Source organism: Andrena cerasifolii, chromosome 8 (assembly GCF_050908995.1).
Source record: "Andrena cerasifolii isolate SP2316 chromosome 8, iyAndCera1_principal, whole genome shotgun sequence".
Classification (NCBI taxonomy): domain Eukaryota; kingdom Metazoa; phylum Arthropoda; class Insecta; order Hymenoptera; family Andrenidae; genus Andrena; species Andrena cerasifolii.
Window position 1 is genome coordinate 15,415,142 of NC_135125.1, and position 22,185 is coordinate 15,437,326.

Consider the following 22,185-nt stretch of genomic DNA (forward strand, 5'->3'; position numbering starts at 1 on the left):
GCAACAGGTGGTGAGCTCGACCTTCGGCCCCCAGCTCGTTCTACGCGCCATTCGAAAGCCGTCGTTCCCTTTTCCTAGCGCTCCGCTTATCGCCAGCGACGAGCATACTCGGCCGGTCGGATAGATACTCGTTACCGAGCGTCCTACGACAATCCACTACTTGTTCCCACAGTGGAGAAGCTTGGGACTAGGCGGAAAGTAATAGGCACCGTTGACTCTTTCAAGTTCCTGAGTCTAGGGGGACGGTGATCCGAGTTTTAGCTCGCAGTAATTGATCATCGCCTGTGGGCATGTAGGTGGGAATAAGTTAAACAGTTCAGACGATACAAATTTTCATTTTTTTTATAAATTTGACTGGTCTATCCACGAGTCAGAAGTACCTATATTCTTTAAAGTAAAAAAAGGTTAATGGATATCAATTTTTCGAGACATTGGTTCCACCGATTTTAAGAACACTCGAGTAAAACGCGTTCAAGAGTTTTACGCGAGGGCCGAGTGGCCGGGTGTTAGGCATAGCAAATGCCTATAACTTCGGGAATTACGAATTTCAACAAATCTTTTAAAACACATATTCCTAAAAGGTTGAACATTCGAAAAATAAAATAAAATAAATCGATTTTTGGACCGGAACCTCCCTTTAAGAGGAAAATGCGTTCTATGCAATTGAATAGGTATCTATATGAGACAGAAAAAAAGAAAGGTCTTTTTTCTCGATTTTAAAACAGTCTTCTCTTTTCAGACTATTCGTAACTCACACTACTATCTTCGTTCGCAACTCTCCAGTACCGTGCCATCAGTAGAATGCAATTTTCCAGCTGTAAAGATGAAGAGAGGCGTTTAGAACTAGATCGTAAGTCGGTGGTTTCGAAGGAAGGGCCCAGCGGACTCGGCCGGGCGACTCCATGAACCAAGGATGTCGCAATCCTGCTGTTACGTCACCGTCGTAATCCTTCGTGTTATTCCGTGGCTGTCGAACGGCCGCGTAGCCTCGACCGCCACGGAACGTAGACGCAGTTTTCCAGGAAACCATTACGAACTATAGCGAGCACCTTAGCCCAAATTGCCGTGCTCGTGGGTCCAGGGGCGATCGATCGTATCTGTGGCGCGGCCTTGCTCGAGTGTATTATACTCGAATCTCATGGAGGGACGGGCAGAGAGAGAGAGGAAGAAGGAGAGCGGACCGGGGGAACCCGGCTGGGAGAGGGACAGAATAAAAGGAAACGAGAGAGAGAGAGATTGTCCATGGCACGTGCCTCTTCCTCCGGGTTTGACTTTCTGCGCGTATTCTAATTGCGCGGATCCTGCTCCCTCCATGTTTCAACCGTGACAACCTCGGATGGCGCATTTACGCGCTGGTTGGATTAAACTTGAATTAGTGATTGCAAGTGAAGAAGCATTGTTCGTCGTGCAGTTTGAAGGGAAGCTTGAAGGAGGTGGGTTTCGTGAGCAGTCAGTGTCGTTGATTCTCCTGAGACCACTTGGTGTTTAGTGGGATATTAACCGTGTGGATGACGGGGTAATTCGACGTATGAGATGTATCAAGTATGTCTGGAATATAGAGTAGAAGGATCCTGTTGCATCTCCGAGTTGAAAGAATGGTACGGCTTCCGTGGAGATGGCTAATTTTTCAGACTTCTTGTAACGGAGGGTTCTTTCTGAAGAATTTCAAGTTCTAACGTTCTTGTAAAGTTCTCCTACGTTTTTCCACGGTCCCCTGTCCCTACTGCTCCAACCAAAGTGTCTCCCAAAATTCCTGTAAACTTTTTCCAAGGTTCACCCAGAATCCTATCCCTCCATCTCTCTGAAACCATCCAACCTACTTAAGCTGCACCGCAACCGCCCGTTGCATTCGCACGAATCCAGCAGACATCAGCGCGTCGACTGGAATTCCTTCAGGGTTGCTCCGCGACGTGGCCAGAACACGAGGAAGCGGAGCGGTCGAAGGAAGAAGAAGAGGAAACGCGAAGCTGGACAGAAAGGGCAGCGAGAGAGGAGAGAAAATAGAGGGAAGCGCGCGACGAGCAGGGCCGTTAGTCAAAGAGACGAGTTCGCGTTGATTTACAGCTTACTAAATAGACGCGGTCTCTTACGGTGCCCGGTGCTCCGTCGCCACGGAATGCAGGAGGCCGAGGCGGAAAAACGCGATAGAAGAAGAGGAAGGACGCGCGTCCCCGTCGCGCGGCGAACAAGAGGGAACGAGAGGGAAAGAATTATCGAGCGATTGGTTAAGTGGGGTCCACGGGACACGTAAGCGAGGTCACGCGGCGGTTCCGAACACGCTTCCAGCAACCGCGAGGATCCTCTGCGACGTGGAATGCCCTCCGCGGGGTTAATTCGTCTCCAGCTGCGTCGCACGAGCTTCGATTCACCGTCCGAACCGACTACGCGCCGTCTCTCGGTGTTCTGATGGAGCGGGAGCTTCTGGAGGGTTCGAAGACGACGCTGATTTGCGGATTAATGTCACCCCCAATCAATGAAATTCGACACTCCTCGTTTCCACGAAGATAAAGTTCGTAATAGGAAGAATAGGTACTCTGGATACCCGATCGATTCGCGAGATTGGTCGACGCAACGGTACCTCCTCCGCAACGTTTCTGGCAACGGCTCCCCGTCGCCCAGAAATGCAGAAAGATTGCCAACGAGCCCGCCGGGATTTGCGAGAACGTCCAGGCCGAAGCAACTGTTCACTGCGGCGTGGCGCGGCGCAATTCAGCGAGTCCCCGAGACACGCAATCGTCACGGTTCTTCTTGATACCGGATTTAAAGGCCTTATGCTCGGTTTTCACGAGTCTCCGGTGTCGCTGAGTAATCCTATCCTCGGACACATCTAGCCAGCATAATGTCGCCCGACCGGTAGCGCGAGAGACGGCCGGGCTGTTCCTCGTAATATATTAATTCTGCCTTCAGCGACGTTTCCCCGCGCTCGCTCTCTGCCAAGCTACCCACGAAACTAAGCGAGGCATCGACGGCAAAAAGAAACGGAACCGGGACGAAGAATTCGTTGCGACTGGCGCTACGTTCCACTTGCTCCCGAATGATCACAGGCGTCCTCCCATCGTTACCTACTACCGCGGAACGACATCGACCGTTCCGCCTTCCATGTTCCAAACGTTCCACCGGAACGCTTATTCACGACAGCCAAGCATCAGCAGGCCGAGCGTCTCTTCCTCCGCTCACCTTACACCGGCCGCAGACTCTGTAGAAACGTAGAACGTCCCGAGGATTCATTCGGTCGGTTTTTGCGCAACTCGTCGCTTCAGTTGACCCCTCTGTCCCCCCGCTTTTGAACGGGGGCCCTCCTCCCGAGACAAGGCTCTCAGCCGGTCATTGATTCGACGGGTGGATCTCGAGATCGGATCCTCTCGCGCCCGAGCGTCCGTTGAGTCTTCATTGAAATGCCTTTTCTCCCCCTCCCCCTACCGTCTCCTCTCCTCCATCTCTCTGCTTTCCATTCTCTTCATCTTCCCCTCGGATAATGCCCGTTTGCTCGAGCACGCTCCGCAGCCGCCTTCGGTGAAGAGGAACGCGATAATTGCGCGCGTGTGTATGCGTGTAACGCGCGTGTCGCGATGCTATCGCGGGGGCCCCTTTCCGCCCGGCGAGCGGAGTCGATGGATTTTTAAGGCGTCCACGAAGGACACGGGCCCCACGAAATCCCCGTCGAGATCCTCCACTGGCGGAGGATCGGCTTTAGCTGCCCTCTTTTTTCGGGCCCCGTCTCTCCACCGCTCTTCTTTCCTGGTTGCGTGCCACGCTGATAACCGGTCGACGGATTTACCGTCCGCTATCTCGCTGCCCGATCGCGTATCCCCAGCTTCGCCGTTGTTTATGACACGATCATTGTTACGACTCTGTTTCGTTTTTCGGCGGCGCGGACGGGCGCAAGGAATTAGGGGGTATCGGGCAATAGCGAGGCTCGCGGGCGGAGCCAACCACGTTGCTAATCACCTGGGGTGCTTTGCGAGTCTGCGAGGCATCTTTGCTTTGTCAGCTAATTGAGGCATTCGGCAAACACGGGCTTACCCACATTTTTGGCGATATTGAGTTAGTAGCAATAATGTATTCATAATCACCAGCACTAGTCATGTGAAATAGGAAAAATTAAGCTCTTTTTTATGTGCGTTTGTCCGTTTTTGCTGTCAATGCTTCAATTGTGAGTGGTAGCAGTGTCTGGGCACTGGATTGTATTTAGGAGACTTGGTAATTTAGTGTTGGTAATTATTAGCAATTATTAGAGACTTGATCTTTGTTGACGTCAGCGAGCAATGAGTGAGTAAGTTTTGGGCTTTAGGTTTAAGGGGCTGTTCTGGTCTAGAGACCATAAAAATAGATTTTCTTTGGGAATTAATTAAAGGAAAACTACTACGTATAATTTAATGTGACTTTTTGCATTGAATTAAGGATGTCTTAAACTATAGAAATAATTTTTTTGTTTTATAACTAATCATTGCAGACGGAACTGGGGAGTCGTTAAAATCGAGGCGTCAAAAAATTCATCCAAATCGGTGGAACCTGTAGCACCTGAACCATTTGTTCGAAGTAAAAAACAAGCCAGATTATTAAAGGGCATGAAGCTCGCTCGTGGACTAGACCAGAAAAAAGTAAAAAAATGACATTTTTTTAGTAAATAACGACACTTGAAGTTTGAAATCACTTTTCCCTATATTTTTCGTCCTTTCAACGCCTTTAAAAAATATAAATTTTCATTTCTTTTTTAAATTTGACTGGTCTATCCACGAGTCAGAAGTACCTATATTCTTTAAAGTAAAAAAAGTTTTATGGATATCAATTTTTCGAGATATTGGTTCCACCGATTTTAAGAACACTGTTTCGAGAAAAACGCGTTCAAAACTTTTACGCGAGGGCCGAGTGGCCGGGTGTTAGGCCTGCATTTGCCGCTACGCAAATGCCTATGACTTCGGGAATTACGAATTTCAAAAAATCTTTTTAAACGCATATTCCTAAGAGGTTGAACATTCGAAAAATAGAATAAAAAAATCGATTTTTAGACCGGAACCTTCCTTTAAGAGGAAAATGCGTTCTATGCAATTGAATAGGTACCTATACGAGATAGAAAAAGAAAAGGTCTCTTTTCTCGATTTTAAAACAGTCGTCCTGTGTCTTCTCTTTTTTAAACGAAGATTTCGCGGTATTCCCGTTGAAGCGCAAACTTGGCGCTATTTTTAAATCCAGCCGTCTATTATTGGCTTTAACACGGGCAGCCATTTTTACGAGGGTACTTAGAAATCGGACTCTTTCTTGGTTCTAAATTTGTACGGCGCGCAAGTCCTGCTAAATGTCCAATCGCCGTTTTAGTCTGATCCGAGAAGTTGCTTCCTCGATTATGCGTGAAACCTTCCCACGTGTAAGGAAACTGAAGCAGCGTTTCACAGACGATTACGTAGGGACTTCGTTTCCATAATTCGGCACTAGGTAGCTGCAAAATAAGAGCTCCAACACCGCCTTTAATTACCATCGATTTGCCGAAGGAAATCCATTCGATTCCCTTTCAAAAATCGCCCCCAAAAGAAACTATTCAAAGTTACCCCCAAACCGCAACCACTCAAACTTCGTTCGCGCCAGATTCCCCGAAGCTACACCCATCCACCTCTCAGCTACATTAAAAAAGCAAGCTCCTAGTACAACAAAAGAATGCCTAAGATCCGTGTGCATCCTTTCGAAAGTCAGTCCGAAGGAAGTTTCCGTTCCTTGGATCGCCCGAGCGTCGCTCTCCTTTGTGTGGAATCCAAACTATATCCCCGACCGCTGTCAAAATAACGCGCACGTGCTGGAGCACGAAGCGCACAAGGAGCCCGACCCTGTGTATCCCAGATTTTGATGGAACGAAGCTGCCGGAGAAATCCCGATTTCGCGTGAGAAGAGAGCGCAGCACGCGCAAGCTGTTCGCCGCGCCGGTGCGCGCACGGGATCGGCGCGTGTCGCGGCAACAGCCAGCTGCCGAGCTCTTCTGTCCATTGTGAAAGGGAAAAGGAGGGAAAACGGTCCCCCGGGAGGGTGGCTACACGAGCCAGCCCGGATATATCGCGTATAATGGCCCGAAATGGACAAATTATAGAGCGAGCCTCGAGTACGTCGACCCTATTACACGCGCACACTCGTGCGCGAAACGAATCCTTGCGTTGCATCATCGTGTGGTAACTGATCTACTGGCAAGGATGCGTGCGCTGATTCTATTACATTCGACGAGTGAATGAACATTTGCCGGGAGAACTGGCTTCTTAAAATTGGAAACGATCTTGGAATGTAATTAGAGGATCCCTTGGCTTTCGTAGCAAATATTAGTGGGGGATGAACAAAGTGTAATAGAATTTTGCTGATCACTTTTCTAGGTGTAGGTATCTACAAAAGTGGGATTAATATTATTTGTTTTTCATTTAGCTATGCACTTATTTATTACGGGTGACAACTCTTTGGCACATTATAATGACATGAAACGATATGAGTAGAAGACGGACAAATAAAGCAGCATTAGGGACAAAGATTAAAGTACACGAATAGCAAAGAAAACAACAGAATATTGCATATTGCAACTCAAGCATCCGGATTACCGAGAACTGAATTTCTGAAAGTGGATAAGCAAGTGATAAAATTTCGAATGGAGCTCACAGTTCGGATGGTACGATAGGATGAGAACGGTTCATTTTCTCAACGGCAGCGTCACGAAATTGCGAGCCGCTGTATTCCCCGTATTATGCAAAACGCTCGGCCAAAAGCTGCAATTACATTCACCAAGCGCGGCGTTTTTCCGGCTTGCCTAACGAGACAACGATTCGAGGGGGCCTCATCGGGCGCGAATTACAGGCTCGATATCGTTAATGTCACTTCATTCTCATTATCGTCATTACCCGTCTCGTAATCCCTCTCTTATTATCGTTATCACGCTCCTCAAGCCAGTCATTTGCGGCTCCCGCGATACCGCATCGATTACGACAGCTGCGCGCCACTCACCGCAGTCCCCACGCTCGTCTCCCGAAAAAGGCACGCAGACCGATTCTCGATACATCTACTTAGCGATCTCTGGTGAACTTGCGACGTCCACCAAGGAAACGCCCCCGATCCGAAAATTCTAATTTCAATGAAACTTTGCGCGAACGTGAAGCGTAAGCGTCGAAGGATGCAAGAAGGAATCGAGGACCTAAAATTATTGCTTTGACTTAAGGGGGTAGGTTACCCTCAACAGCCCAAAATCAGGCCCTTCTTCAAACTCATATTCTGCAGTAATCAATGTATGTAGAGATAATTTTTGTTTTAATTTTTAAGCGCCATTTCGTTGGCTTTAATGCGCAAAAAGAAAAGTTTAAATATATTTATGGGGAAAGAAGTTATAAATATAAATGTGAGGGCGTGTACGCGATGCACCGTTCGATGGTGAACACGATTCCGGACAGGTGAATTACTTAAAACAAAATGTAAAGGCATTTTTATAATCTGTAAGACAGTCTCCATCTTGTGCAGGAAGCAAAATTTTGATAAACAAATTAATACAATTTTTATGTTGATGTTTCTGATTTTACCCTTTTTTGTAGGAAAAATATTTTTTATCTTTTTTTTAAGAATGTATATTGAAAATGTGCCCCCGATACATGGAGGGGAATAGTTACCTGCAGCTGCCTTTAAATTTTCATTCGAATCGTTGGAGCGGTTTTCGAGATTTATGTTCCCCGCTTTGGAAAACGTAGTTTCTGGGAAATCGCGTTTAAAGTTGAATATCGTTATCCGATCTCATGCGCAGGCTCGTACATTTTTTACCGTAATTTCATCAATTTTTGGAATTTCGTGGCCTGGTTGCGCTTAAAATTCGCAGAAAAGATGTAGCTAGCGGAATATGCAAACATCCTAAAAAAAAACAATTTCTGAAAGTTTTGAGGGTAACCTATCCCCTTGATATTAAAAAGAACTCTAATTGAAAAATATACATTCTCGCACGATTGGCAGATAGTAGTTATTGAGTTGATAAGTTTTTAATTCTATTTCTGGCGAAAAAATACTCTATAATAAAGATATTAATATTAATATAATATTACAATATAAGTAATATAATATTACCAATATTAATATTTCTCTTTTTATTTATTTGAAATAAATCGCTGCTTTGTTTTCCTTTTTACATATACTACACGTGACAACTCAAAAGCTGTAAGAAATGAAGCTGCCCCCTTCTTGCTGCAAGGTCCTCGACTTTCCTTTTCCGCAGAAAAGCACTCTGAAGGTGCGAAGGCCCTTAACGTCATAGCGTTTTCTTAATACTCCTTTGATTTTCCCGTTGCCACCACTCTTGCCCCTCCCTTCCCACGCCGGAGGGGTGGAAAAACGCATTGGGGAGGTCCAGCGTCATTCTGGGGCGAAGCCTCCTAGCAACTTTGCGCAGCAAACATTTTCTGCCTGCACCGTTGCTTCCACATCGACGTGCGACGTAAATGGCACTCGTTCGTCGCGCCTTGGTGCACGAACACCGACGAAGAAGGAAGTGCAATCAACGACTGTGCTGCTTGATAGCGCGTGACGGAATGACGTCATAATCCTAGTCGCGACTGTAACCGTGGTGTATACAAGATCTGCGTGCATCGTGGATCGCGCCTGGCCAGATGGAGGATAACGGTTCGCTGTTCCAGTTTCCTCGGTCGATCCTCCAGTCGTTGCTTCCTCTTTCCCATTGTCCCGGTCGAAATTCACGCCGACTGTCTACCGACGGCGGTGCTTTCGCACTGGCTGCTCTGGATGGTTATACGAACTCGATAGTGGACGATGAAAATTCGTTCTCGAGGAGGGCAATGGATTCTTTGCTTCTGGCCTCATTTAATCGAGGATAGTATATCTATGCTTGTTTTTTCTTTTAACAGTTGAAAGGATTAAATTAATAAATTAACTACTAAATACAATCTAACAACATGCTCCTTGTCTTGTGTAACAACTTGTCCCGGCTGACACCATTGTGTATGAAAAGCTGTAAGTTCGTACCAGTTTGGTGTATTCTTATGTTCTTGGTACGAATCTGTAGCTAAAGGAGCACTGATTCAAACGTGGTAATATTAATTTACATACATTTATCCGTCTGTTCGGTAGGAAAGATTGAAGTAGAAAGAGAAAAGTTACTATTAGTACCGAAAACACAAAAAAACATTAATAAAGTGACAACGCGTGAACCGACTGCAAACAAACAACATACACGACTGTGTATGGTTGAAACACGTCAGCCACTTCATCGTCGAAGCGATAGTCCGAGCGAAAAAAATTTAAACTGCTTTGTAACAACCTGCTCCTGTAACATCTAGTCTCCCCTACTTTGCGTTGGCTCTTCTCGTGGAATTGTTGGAGAATGAAAGAAGAGGGAAAGGTGTTAGGAGCTATATTGTAGCTTCACTTTTGACAACAAAACAAACTGCATCGTTTGGTGCAAATCTGACAACAAATCAGCGAACTATTGCAAATAAATAAAAACAGAAATATCCATATTTTTATTACAGAATATTTTATCACCAAAACCAGAAAACTACTGCTCGAGAACTTATCGCATTGAAAATATATATTTTTCAATCAGTGGTCTCATTTTAATATTAAATCAGAGCACTAATTTTCTAAACGGTTTCTTCTAATCTGCAGGAAGTCGGTAAAGATGTAGCTGCGCCCCTCTTGCCGCAAGGTCCTCAATTCTTCGTTAGGAACTAAGGAGATCCCTTACAAGCTTTCTCCAGGTCAGTGACACTAGGTGTCCCCCATTTCAAGGATATTGCATCTCCCAACAAATGGGATCTCTATTCCCTTTTCTTCCAAGGCCACAGTGGTCAGAAATCGATGTCCCGCCTTTTCTCTCTGGTACCAAACACTTCGAATCTGTGCCGTTGCCCGAAATTCAGCAACCACGCCGGTCCACGGACGGGGAAGAAGCCTTTTTCCCACTGTCCCGTGCCATTCCTCGGCTTCATCGGCCGTCGATCTCGATGGAACGCGCGGGCACCGCGGCGAGAGAGACGCCGATGGCTTCGGCTTCTTTTCTGAAAGGACGAGGGCCAAGGACAAGGAACTGGAGAGCATTTAGCTAAGCATGCGACTAGTTTTTGTCGCGCAACTGCGAAAGGAAGACAGGAACCGTGGGCAGCGAGGGAAGGACAAGGGGAGAGGAGGCGAAGATACTTCGCCGCCAGGTGGCAAGTATGCTCTTGAAACCTGCCGTACGTGCTGAAGATCTTCCCGAGATACGGGTTTAACAAGGTCAGGAGGACTACGGATTTATAGCATCAAAGCTCTTTTCCACCGTATTTATGCCCCCTTTCTTCTCCCGCGGGCCACCCTGCCCCCACTTCAATCCGCGCCAATTACCCCTGGATGTTTCTTCAAAAGCCACCGCATCGGATCATCATAGAACTTCAGTTTGGGAGATCCTCCCGATTCTCTGCCAATTAAGCTAATCTCTTCGGCAATTAAATTCCACGCGGTATGCCCAATTCCCTCCCGCTCCACCAGTGTCTTTCACAGTTTGTTAACAACACAGTTTGCGCCGCGAGAGGCTTCTCAGAAACGACGATGTTCTCGCTCGAGCAGGAAAGCAACACCGGCAGGCGTTACGTAGCCACCGTGGCGATTACGCGAGTCCCGAGGATCGATAGCCGCTGGATCGTACGTTTTCTGCCTGTTGGATCGCGGCTGATCCACGCTGGGTAACCCCGCGCTGTGTACGCGCACCGCGCACACGCTCGCGTCCTCGTTAAGCGACTAACGATATTTCAACGTCCAGGCGGCAACGACGATTAACGTCCCTGCAAAATTCTGACGCAGAGCCGCACGAATTTACGGGCTGGACGGCGCAACGTTCGCTCCTAGGCGACCGTTATTCTGGAAAACGGGCTCTTTGACTCCCGTTTTCATACGGTGCCGTGGATCGTGCCCGTTTCCTCTGCCTTCCGCGCGAATGGCAATTTCAGGGATGGGAAAGCTGAATTAAACGTCCCGGCAACTGAACGGGGACCTGTGCGATGGAAATTCTAAGTGAAATCTTATGGATTTTTTAATTTCAAGCGGCGATGGATCTTCTGAGTTTAATGTTTATAAATTTTCTTGCTTCAGTTTTATTCGTTTCGAATTGGGGGACTGGTCTTCGAGTAGACGGATTATTTATTGCAGAGCTTAAGACTGATGTATGTTAAAGCTGAGTCCTCTGTGGAATCGATACGATCGCGATTGAATTGGATATGGTTGGCGATCGATTCATCTCTGGGAATGCAACAACGGAGTGCCGCCAATGAAAAATGTTATTTTCACAGATAACGAAAGTTTGCAATTAAAGTTACACAGTTTAAATATAATTGGAGTCGGAGGGTCCCGATGCTGAATGGAGGCGCGAGTGCAATTGGGTCGCTCGGAAAATTTCTCGCCTCGCTTTTTCTCCCCCGTAATTGGAAATCGCGGGAAATCGATACTCGCTGGTTTGTTACCTCCCTGCCTCTGTTTTCCATCTACGTTTCTTCCCCGTCCAAGTTCCCTCGCTATTACTCCTAATAACTTACCGCGCAGCCTGGCAGACCTTTGATGTTGCATTCCGCGGATCAGATAATGAGTTTCTGTAACTTTGCAACCGGCGATAACATTCGCTCGCAGACGTATGGGAAAAGGTTCGGTGGGACCATTACCGAAACTAACAAACGTAGCAAAAGTTCCCGCAAAACAATCCGAACAAACTCCTAAGTGCTTCTGCTTCGAATTTCAATTCTTAACCCTTTTACCGAATACACTAATTTACTCGCAGTGGCGGATTTAAGGAAAAAGGCCCAGGTGGTCGGAAAATTCCCCTTTTGGGAAAATCAAGAGATAGTTTACTCAAAACAGGTTAAGTGTAATAATACAGAAAAAAATATAGTGTTTGGATAAAATCGTAATTTTCTTTTGGAAGATGGAGCCCTAGGCGGCCTTCTGGATAGTGAAAATTTATGAAGCAATCGGTTCGATAGATTTTGAGATTTATCTTCACGATGTGGAGAAATGAGGTTTCGAGAAAAACGCGTTCAAAATTTTCATCAATGTGGAGAGGCCGAGCCTCTGCGCTCCCTACAAAATGCCTCTGTAGAAGCTAAAATAATCGGAATTTTTCCACGAAAATTTAACAATACATTCTTCAGGATATGTACTTTGGAAAAATATTTAAAAAAATCGATTTTTTCAACTCGTCTAACCGGAACGACCCCTTAAACTGTAGTAGATGCATATTTAAAGTTCAATCTGTGCAATAAATCAAGTAATAATTGAAAGCTATTGCAAAATACATAAACTTCCACCCACGCGGATTTCTATTAGACTATTCTTGTAAAACACCTAGAAACAAATTACTTCCATTAATCCTTAAACATTTCAGAATCGAATTCCACCGTCCATCCAGCTCACCCTCGTTCTTCCCTCCCACAAGCTCCACTAAAAGTACCAAAAACACCCTCGTCTCCCGAAAAGCCCGATTCCCTCGCCATCACCCAAATCAGCATTCACTTCCAGCCGCACCATAGCCAACAATCAGTTCCGCTTTCCTCCATGCAGCGATCAGCATGATTCAGGATCGCCCGGTTCCCCTGCGTCCCGATACGTCCAACAATAGCCTGTATCTGGCTGGCTCGGATCGAAAAAGGTGTCGCGACCCACCCACGTAGCGTCTGCCTCGAAGCGGACGTAGGTGGTTGCGGCTAGCAACGAATTAAAAGAGCCACCGTCGCCCTCTCCGTCCCTCCCGTCGCCGGGGGTGCAAACGATTTCAAGGGTCGTTACGTCTCCCCCCGCTCTGGAGTCTGCGGGTGCAGCGAGACGCGGCAGAAGCGGAGGCCGAAGGACACGGCGCGCTCCGTCTTTCTCGGCTCGTTATTCCGGTCAGGGACCACCTCCTGGCGTGGCGGCGGTCCTCATTGTAGGACAAGTAGTCGACGACTCTCTTCCGCCGCGGAGGGTCGGGAAAAGCAACACCGACAACGCCGAAGGTCGTTATGAAGCGAAACGAGGCGCCTGCCGATCCTCGCCACCTCTCTGTCTCGCCCGCCCGTCCGTCCGCACCGGGGGACACTCTCCGGACCTTCTCCGCCGGCTCGCGTCCATTTCGCCTAATCTCAACCCCCACGAGCGCGGCCTTTGTGACTCCTTCCACCGTCACGGCTTTTCACGCGCGTCTCTTCCTCTTTGTCTGGTGGCTCAAGCAGTGATCCTGCGTCGGGTTTTGTCGCTTCTTGCGGAGACTTTGAGTTCGGCTAGTTGCTGAAGGGGTTGGAGGGAAGGTGGCACGAAGGGGGGCTTGTTTGATCGTCTTCCGAGTATAGAGTTTTCGAGTTTTATAAATGGAAGGATCTTTGTTTTCTGGACCGAGTTCGATTTACCGCAGTTCCAGGCAAGGCGAATGTCCTAATCTCTGCTCGTGTCCCCATTTTTGCTCATTTCGCATTTTTCATATTATTATAAGCGTCACGTGTGTACTGTAGTTACAACAAAATAATTCTAAACTATTTGAACATCTAGTGCAGCAACATCTAATCAAAGTGCAGCATAAGCAGCGGAAAACTTTTAAAATTAAACTATTGGTACTCGATAATTGGGCAGAAAATAGTTTTTGCAGTAAAAGTTCTTATTTAATAAGAGAAACAGATACCGTATTGTGCTCTGGATGTAGATTTTGTACTATTCTTGATTATTTTAAGTAGAAAGCAGGTGATTAGGTTTAGGGTTATCATTATTTTATGCTTTACTGTTGTCTTACGAAACATCTCCATAACAGATGTAACTTATTTTAACCTGAAAAGACAACATATTATGTGAGCAGAAATACGGACATTTAAAGCATTATATTTAATTACAAATTACTAGTAGTTAAACATCTTGAAATAGCTTTCATAAATAGTTTTCGACTGGTTGATTTATCATTAAAGAATTAATCAATTACTCTGCAAGTTTTTATAACAAACAAATTTTTTACACCTCCTTTCCGACGAGTAACCTCTGAAATGAGCAGAAATTGGGACATTCGCCTTAACTAAACCAAAGTAGAGTGAAGCTAATCCGCATTGATCAGTCAGCAGGGTTGCCAGGCAATCCAGTACGCGTACTGGCATATATGACGTCATTTGGCTTGGATTGGCTTAGCGTTTCCTTTCTGCAACACCGTACGACGTCATATGGGCCAGCACACCGTCGTTTATCCAGTACATATGGCAACCCTGTCGGTTAGGTAGTACGTGAACCTACTTCGAATGTGACGCAATATTGAGCGACGATGAAAAATTCTTCAGAGTGAATCTCCAAGGCTAAGACTTCGAAGGAGCGATGCAAACCACGCGATTAGCAGCTCGTTCCTCTTGTCAACGAGAAGCCCTCGTCCCTCGTCCCACCCGGGCTCGAAGAATTCCCCGGGAACCTTCCCCAAGACGCATGCCTGTCCCTTGTTCAACCGGCGAGGAATCGGCCAGATGACACTATCTGGCTGATTCGCATGAGTGCGCGTGGAAACGAGGAGATTCGCGCGCGAGCTGTTTAGCTCCTTATCATCGATCTTCCAGCGAACGAGATGCCTCGCTCCGAGACCGTTTGCGCTAACTCCCAAACGCTCTCGCGAAGCGTACGTTGCCAGGAAACCTCTAAAGCTGCGTATTCACCTGCGCATTCGCCCCGAATGTGCATTCGGCGCGCACCGATTTTTTGCTCGTCCGGTGTTCGGCGCGTGTTCGGGGCGCGGCGCGCATTCGGGCCGATCCGCTTGTTGGCGGTCCATCAAAGCGCGCATTCGGGTCCGAACAATACCATGAAATGGACGCCGCAAATTTCACTCAACCCCGAACGCGCGCCGAATGCGCGCCGAATGCACGCCGAACGCGCGCTGAGCTCCGAACGGGCAAAAAATCGGTGCGCGCCGAATGCACATTCGGGGCGAATGCGCAGGTGAATACGCGGCTTAATAAGAATCCGTCGAACCAATCAGAGATCACGGAAATCGTTCCGCAGAGCCTCGCGACACCACGCCGAGCAGCAGTTCGTTGACGATAAATCACGATCCACGGGCAGCCGAGATACGATGGCTCTAGAAACGGTACCTACTTCGATCGATCCGCGAGCCGCGAATCAGATAATCAGCGATGCGCTGTGGAGTCGGGCGTCTCGCCAAACAACGCGTCACAGAAGACTTACTGTCTTCTAGTCACACTTCCACTGACACTTCGCTTAAGGAATTATGCCTACCTGTGAGGTCTGAAAAAAAATGTGTATATTCGGGAATTTTGGGGGAAAAACTAGAAGGCTTTTTTAATCAAACCTTTATATATTTGAAAGTGTAGATGTTAAGCTACTTGTAGTAAATTTTGCGATGAAAAATATATATGTATATAAAAGAAATATCAGCGATCTCCCGGCAGCGATTTTTTTTACAGTAGTTTGCGGTGACCGCTCTAATTTTGACCTGGTTCGTCTGAAATACAAAATTCGCGGGAATTTAGTTAGCGTATTGTATTATCTAGTCCAGAATCGCTCATTATCCCGAAAAATTAATTTGCTGCAAAATGGAGGCTTCCCACAGCAAAGGTATCGATTCTCGCCACAGAGTCGCTCTCATTCTTCATAATTTTTCATCTGTAAAATAAAAACCACGCGACGGAAATGAAAATAACACGATTAACGACTAGATAATCTAATATACTAACAAAATTTAAAATGGTAAGCATTAAAGAAGCACGTTTAATTCCCCCAAAATGAGTATTACAGATGACGCTACAAATGGATCATTTTGCTTGTAAATTTGACTTCAGAGTACCTCTGGTTCTGCAGCGAACTTATAAGGGTAGCGAAATTATGATAATGACAGCTACGAAATGGCAATTTAAAATAAAAGTTCGTCTTTCGTTAGATAAAAATGCGGCTTTAGTTTCTTTTCATGAAGGATAAAAGTTTCTATGAACTTAGATTTAGGTTCACGCCGGAACTGCGCATTTTGTGAATGCTCGAATTTGATCGGAATCCTTTTCCTGGAAAGAAGGGCCAACTATGCCAAGTCCACTAATCGGATGCACGTGGTCAGAAATCCAACGAGCTTGTAGCACGCATCTTGCAAGGTTAAATGGTGACTGAATGGGTGTCGTGGTATCGCTGCCCGAGGCGGATAGTGGTCCCCTCCCCGCAGTTTCCCCACGCGCTTATCGTGACGCTGGAAACGTGTTTACTTCATCGCCTGGCTGTCTTTACGACTTCCGTATATCCGCGTCCAGCAAGTGTGCCAATGGGTAGTGGACTGTAGCTGTCCTTTTCCATTCACCCCTCCGCAGTGTGCAATAAAACGGCACCTCTCTCCTGCATCGCTGCGAAGGGGTTAATCTTCTGTTAACTGCAGCTGGGTCATTCTCGACCAAAGCGTAATATTACCTAAATAATAACACAGGAGTACTAAGAATTCCTGCAACAAAAAGAAACTCGTTCAAACTACGTAGGGTAGTTACCTACTATTTGTCTAATCGGACCAGGCACCGACTCCAGGGGGCATGTGCGAGTTTCGCTACAATTGAATTATTGCTGCCAGGTAGCACATAAATAGTTTATCTATTCTGAAGATATAACAGCTTTTATTTCGGGCGTAGGTACATATGTGAAATAGATGCCTGATTTTTCGAGTTTCTACCAAAGTCGCCTTTGGAATTTATGAAATACTAGTTGACCCGTTACCCGGTTTCACCCGGGAGTTATTTATGATGTTTCTAAAATAAAAAGAAAGCCTAAAAAAATAAATAGCTAAATAAATAAATCTAATCCAGGACGTATGTGATGTATATTGAAAATTTCTTTGAAATCCGTTTAGGCGTGAAAGGACAAACAATCAGACAACGTGTCACGTTTATATATTAGTAAGAATTTTACGGGTTTATCACAAACATTTAGATACCTTTCTATCCAGACTTACTATTTAACCTAATCCGATTTATATAAAATACCGATGGCATAACACAGAATGCTAAAGTCACTTACCTCCCCGAAGAAAAATCCCGAACCCGAAAATTCAAAAAATTCTGAAACTTTGTGAATAAGTAGGGGATTTCCTCCTGATTGCAATGAAATTTTGGTTTGCCGCCCAAATTCACTGGAAGGGGGTGAAATTAGCCCCTGAAAATTCGGCTATTTCCCGATTTTGTCTTATAACTCGCGAACTGTAAGAGATAGAATAAAAGTTTCAAGTCAAAAGTTACTTCCTTTAATTAGATCTATCATTTGGTAAATAAATTATTTTACAGTTCACGAGTTATAACAGAAAATCGGAAAATAACCGGATCTTCGGGGGTGAATTACACCCCCTTAGAGTGAATTTGGGCAGCAAACAAAAATTGCGGTATATCAGGAGGAAATTCCCGACATATTCACAAAGTTTCAGAATTTTTTGAATTTCCAGGTTCGGGATGTTCCCTTGTCAGAACCATCATTTCACCAGATAAGCCGTCCGGAACTATCACGGCAGAGCGGTTCACGGTGTCGACGGTTAAACCGTGTTAAACTACACATCTTCGCTACGCGTTACGCGAGGAAGGCACTGTCCCCCTTGTTCGCCATTGACGAGTCCGTCTCCGCTAGAAAAATTGCCAACGCGAGGAATAAAAGGGGACAGCAAGGTCGCGTTCGCGAAGAAAAGGAGCGACCCTGCCGTTGCAGTTACGCGAGCCTCGGGGACGGAAGGAGGAACGTGGACGAGGAAGCGCCTGTGACAGAAGGAGGACAGGAGGTGCTCGAGTGTCTCGAAGGAGGGAACCGGGTGAGGACGCGAGTGGAGGTGCACGGCACGACCCTCGGGCGGAAGGGCGCGGAGGGAAAGGCAGAGGAAAGGTCTGCGAGGGTGTCGTGGCACCGCGGGGGCCGGAGGGGTGCCAGGGACGAGTAGACGCCGCGAAGGAGGGACAGAGAGGAGAGACAGGCGCGAAGGGAGCCGCGAGGCGAAGGTGGCGGCACAGGTGCGAGGGAAAGAGGAGGATGTATTGGGTTGTTGGAAATGAAATGGCCGTTTCTGATTTTTTTATTTAAACTTTTACTTGACAAACCTAATACGCATTACATCGATCGAAATAGTCACCATCGACTTCGATACACTTCGCCCAACGCGAAATAAGTGCACCAATGGCTTTCTGAAAGAAATCCAGAGGACGAGAGGCAATGAATTAAGCGTTTTAGCTTTTTTTACTTTACATGGCCTGTAGATGTCGGGAAACAGTTGAATAGCGAATATTCGTTCTCACTGCGATTTCCCGAACAGTTAGGCGTGAATCCTCTTCAACCGTGTCTTTCAAAATAGTGTTTTCGATAACTGTTGGCTTATGGCCGCGAGGCATGTTTTCTTGGTCTGTATCACCAGAACGAAATTTTTCGAACCAACCCCTAGTGGCCTGATCGCTTGCAGTACCATTGCTGAACGCAGTATTTACACTTTGCGTTGCCTCAGCCGCACTGTGACCAAGTTTCAACTCGTACAAATAAATTATTCGAATTTCCTTCTTTTCCGTGATCAGTTAAAACAGTTTTTAATTACGTATACTGCACGATATAACAGAAATTATACAAGCCAAATCACGCGTGAGACGTGTACTTTTCAAATGATACAAATACAACCCGATCTGCCCGGAAAAGAGCTAAGCTACAAAGCCGAGAAGTTTAAATTGTAGAAAACGGCCATTTGATTTGCAACAACCTAATAGATACGTAGAGGAGTCCTGAGCGTTTTATGGGTGTGCGATCGTGGAGGAGGCACGACGAACGCGTGAAGGATTCCCCTGCCTGGGAGGGGCCCTGCGGAGGGGCACGGGGTGGCCGGTTTTATCGGATCCTAGGATCGAGGGGCCGCTCGCGCGCACCGACAGCCGCGATCGAGGGAACCGCGACGGGAACTCGGAACACGACGCCTCGGGTTCGCGTGCATTCGTGCTGCACGGCTCTTCTCTCGCACGATTCCGCCTCCCCACCCGCTCCGCTTTCGGCCATTTCCCTTCTTGTTAGGCGCTGGGCCAGCCGCATCTAATTAGAGGCACGATGAATTTCAATCAATTAGAGCGGGCTGCGAGGAATGTCCGATATATCTGTGGGGTAAGGGGGGTTATGTAACCGTAGGGCTTGCTTCCTCATCGAGGCGCATTTGCTGGCTGCCTGTTCTTCTGCGACTTTGGAACACGGGGGTGGAGATTGTGCTTGGATCCGTGGATACTTATGTTCCACCAGCTAATCATTCCCAGTTGTTCTTTCCGCGAGAAACCAGTCGCAACCCCCCGGACCCTACGAGCTTCCCGAGCTCCGTGGAAAGGAGTATCGCAACAAGGTGAATCCCGTTATTTGCGCGGCGAGGGTGTAGCTGCCAATAAATCAACAAGTACCTACATGGCGCGTATGGGTGTTCACAGTCTGTTGCACTCGCGTATCGGTGGATCACACGGATAGCCGTGTCGGCGATGGAGTCACACACGGACGCACGCGCGGGACACGTGGACAGGAACGAGCTGAAAGAGAGCTAAAAAGGGAGGTATAGCCTCTCGCGGCGGTCATGATTTATCTCGTCGACGGCTCGGAGGCTTCGCCGAGCGGCCCCTCGGAATTTCTGGTGGCGCGAGTCGGACCCTGTCGGCTCCTTCTCGACGAAGGGACGTGGATCGACTGGAATACGTCCACGGAGCGGGAGGATCCTCCTTCAGCTAGACGTAGCATCGACGGACGTCTTCGCGTGCCCCAATTTCGTGGCCTTCCCCTTTACACGTGATCACTGCCCTGCTGGCATTCGACGATGGGGTGGTTGCAGCGTATGTTCGACGAGGGTGGGCTTACCGATGGCCCGTGGCCCTTGCAAGTCTTCCACGAATGAAAGAAACATGTCCTCCGAGGGAAGGAAGGAACGTTCTACGAACCACAAGGGAACACAAAATCTATGTCCATCGAATCGGCTTTTTTAGTAAATTCTTTAGCAAAGCAGAGCCTCGAGTTTTATTTATTTAACCCTTCGTGGCCACACGGGGTGTATCGCACCTCGGGATATGTCTTCGCCAACATTTCTGTAAATTCTCAGACTTTAATAATGAAATTTAAAAACTAGGCGAATTTTAACGAAAAAGTCGCTTTTATTCGCAACTATTTTTTTCAAACACAAATTTCAACGTATCAAAATTTATATTTCTAGAAAAAAACTTTTAGAGCAGTGACGAGTAACCCGCGGCCCGCCTGAACATTGGCATATATCTTTTGAACTGTAAAAGGTATCGGAATGAATTTTGCGCCAAAAAATAGGATAAAATTATCCCTTTCTAAGTTGTATAATTTTATATTTTTTACGTTTATTTTTTTCATTTCTGTTTACTTAATTATGATAAAAAAATTGAACAACTGTTTATTTGGTAGTTTATTTAATGCCCTTTTAAGTGGTTTCTAATACAATAGTTTAATCGTTCGTCATCGAGTCGATTACGACGATCATTTTTTTTTAAATTTTCATACATATACCTATTTATATTATAATAAGTGTATATATCACTAATAAACAGTACATCCAATTAAAAAAAAAAGTTTTATTTTAAATCAATGTCAGAAATAAAAAATTCAGCTCAGAAATTAAAACTCTTGGATTAGTTATATTTATGTATTTATGTAGTAGGTTTCCACTTGTGGCCCACTTCGAACAAAAGGTTGCTCACTACTGTCTTAGAGCACGATTATATATCTAAGTATTACGAATGCACAATTATCACTGAAAAGTGAAAAGAATCAAAAATACGAAAATGGTAACTGAAAAATGACGTTGAGGTGCAGTGAACCCCATGTGAACAATTTCTGATAACAAGAATGTGTGACGGGAGGTGTAAGGTAAGACCGATTTAGTAAGAAAAATAGGAGTAAATGCATTAGCATTAAGAACAAAAGAGTACAGAGACACGAACAATTGATTTTGAAGAATAATCGCGAGGATTAACGAAGACGCCTTTACCACACCATCTGTAATATCTCGCTTCACCTCCAATGCCCTGAATAAGTGGAACTCGGGGGACACTGGTCAACATCCAGCTTGAACTACCTTCGTCAACGTCGCTCGACCGCCTCCCCAGGAAGTCCGGCCGATGAAGACGCGCAGGTTTCATTTTCGCGTTATTGTTTCCCCCGAGCTCGCCCCGAAACGTCGTTTCGCCCGATATTCAACTGGTCACCTGTTGATCGCGGCGGTACGAGTCCGCGGCACGCCGGAAACAAAAACAAATTCGACGTTTCCGGCTGCAGGACCGAGGACCGGTCCTGCCATCCAACTCGCCCTATCCCTCTTCCCTTCTGACAGACGATTCAACGTACTAATTGGAGCTGTATCATGCAAATGCGCCTCCGTTACGATTATCCTCCGCGATGGCCGCAGAATGGTCGGGGATCGTCCAAGAAGCGTGACAAAAACGATGCTCAGCCATGATCGAGATAAGGCAGTCGCCAGCAGATGAATGTCGAGTGGTAAGCAACAGCGGGGGTGCGCTTCGTGTAACAACGATGTTCATACCTTTTTGCTGGATTATTTTACAGTGCCACTTGGTCACCGAGCGATCCTAACACATCCCACGTCAATCTTATTACCGATGTTGAGGTCTCGCTTGATAAATTTCAGCCCCGTCGGGTTAGAAGGGTTTCAGGTGTCAGTTGAAACGGAGAAAGTGGAGTTGAAGTCTTGCATCAAAGGGTTAAGCGTTGCGAGCGACAAATTGCGCAGAATGGCACTTTTGGCAGGTCTGTGTTGCCACATTGCTGATAGATCGTTTTCCTTTTTGAGAGAGGGGCTTCTGAGTAGCTTGGCGGACGGATCGTCAAGCTTTTCCCGCCGCGTCCTGGGAATCGAGAGCCTTTCTTTCCACGTAAGAAAGTCTCGCACGCTTTAATTACCATTCAAGCCGGAGGGCCAGAGTGGAGGGCTGGCTCATGCAAGTATAATTCTCTCTTGGACCGCTCTCTTCCTCTCTCCTTCGTCCGGCTGGACTCGTACAATTCCTCTGCGCTCGGCGATCCCGACGCGGCCGTGATACGCACGCGAAAACGGAGGGAAACTCGCCAGGGAAATCTGTTCTGGTGTCCTATCGTTCCTCGCTTACTCGGCTTTCACACCTTACTTCGTATCCAAATTCCAGCCCACTACCGTCTCCGCGTATCTGCCCCTCTGTCGCACCGTTTCAGCTTCGCCGTGCGACT

The 22,185-nt window shown here is 46.7% G+C and overlaps 1 protein-coding gene across 1 annotated transcript in view; it reads left to right on the forward strand.

The window, feature by feature from the left end:
* The window catches only part of LOC143372315 (ras-related protein Rab-37), a 193,123-nt gene that overhangs the window by 49,403 nt on the left and 121,535 nt on the right, over positions 1-22,185 (forward strand). The window lies entirely within an intron of this gene.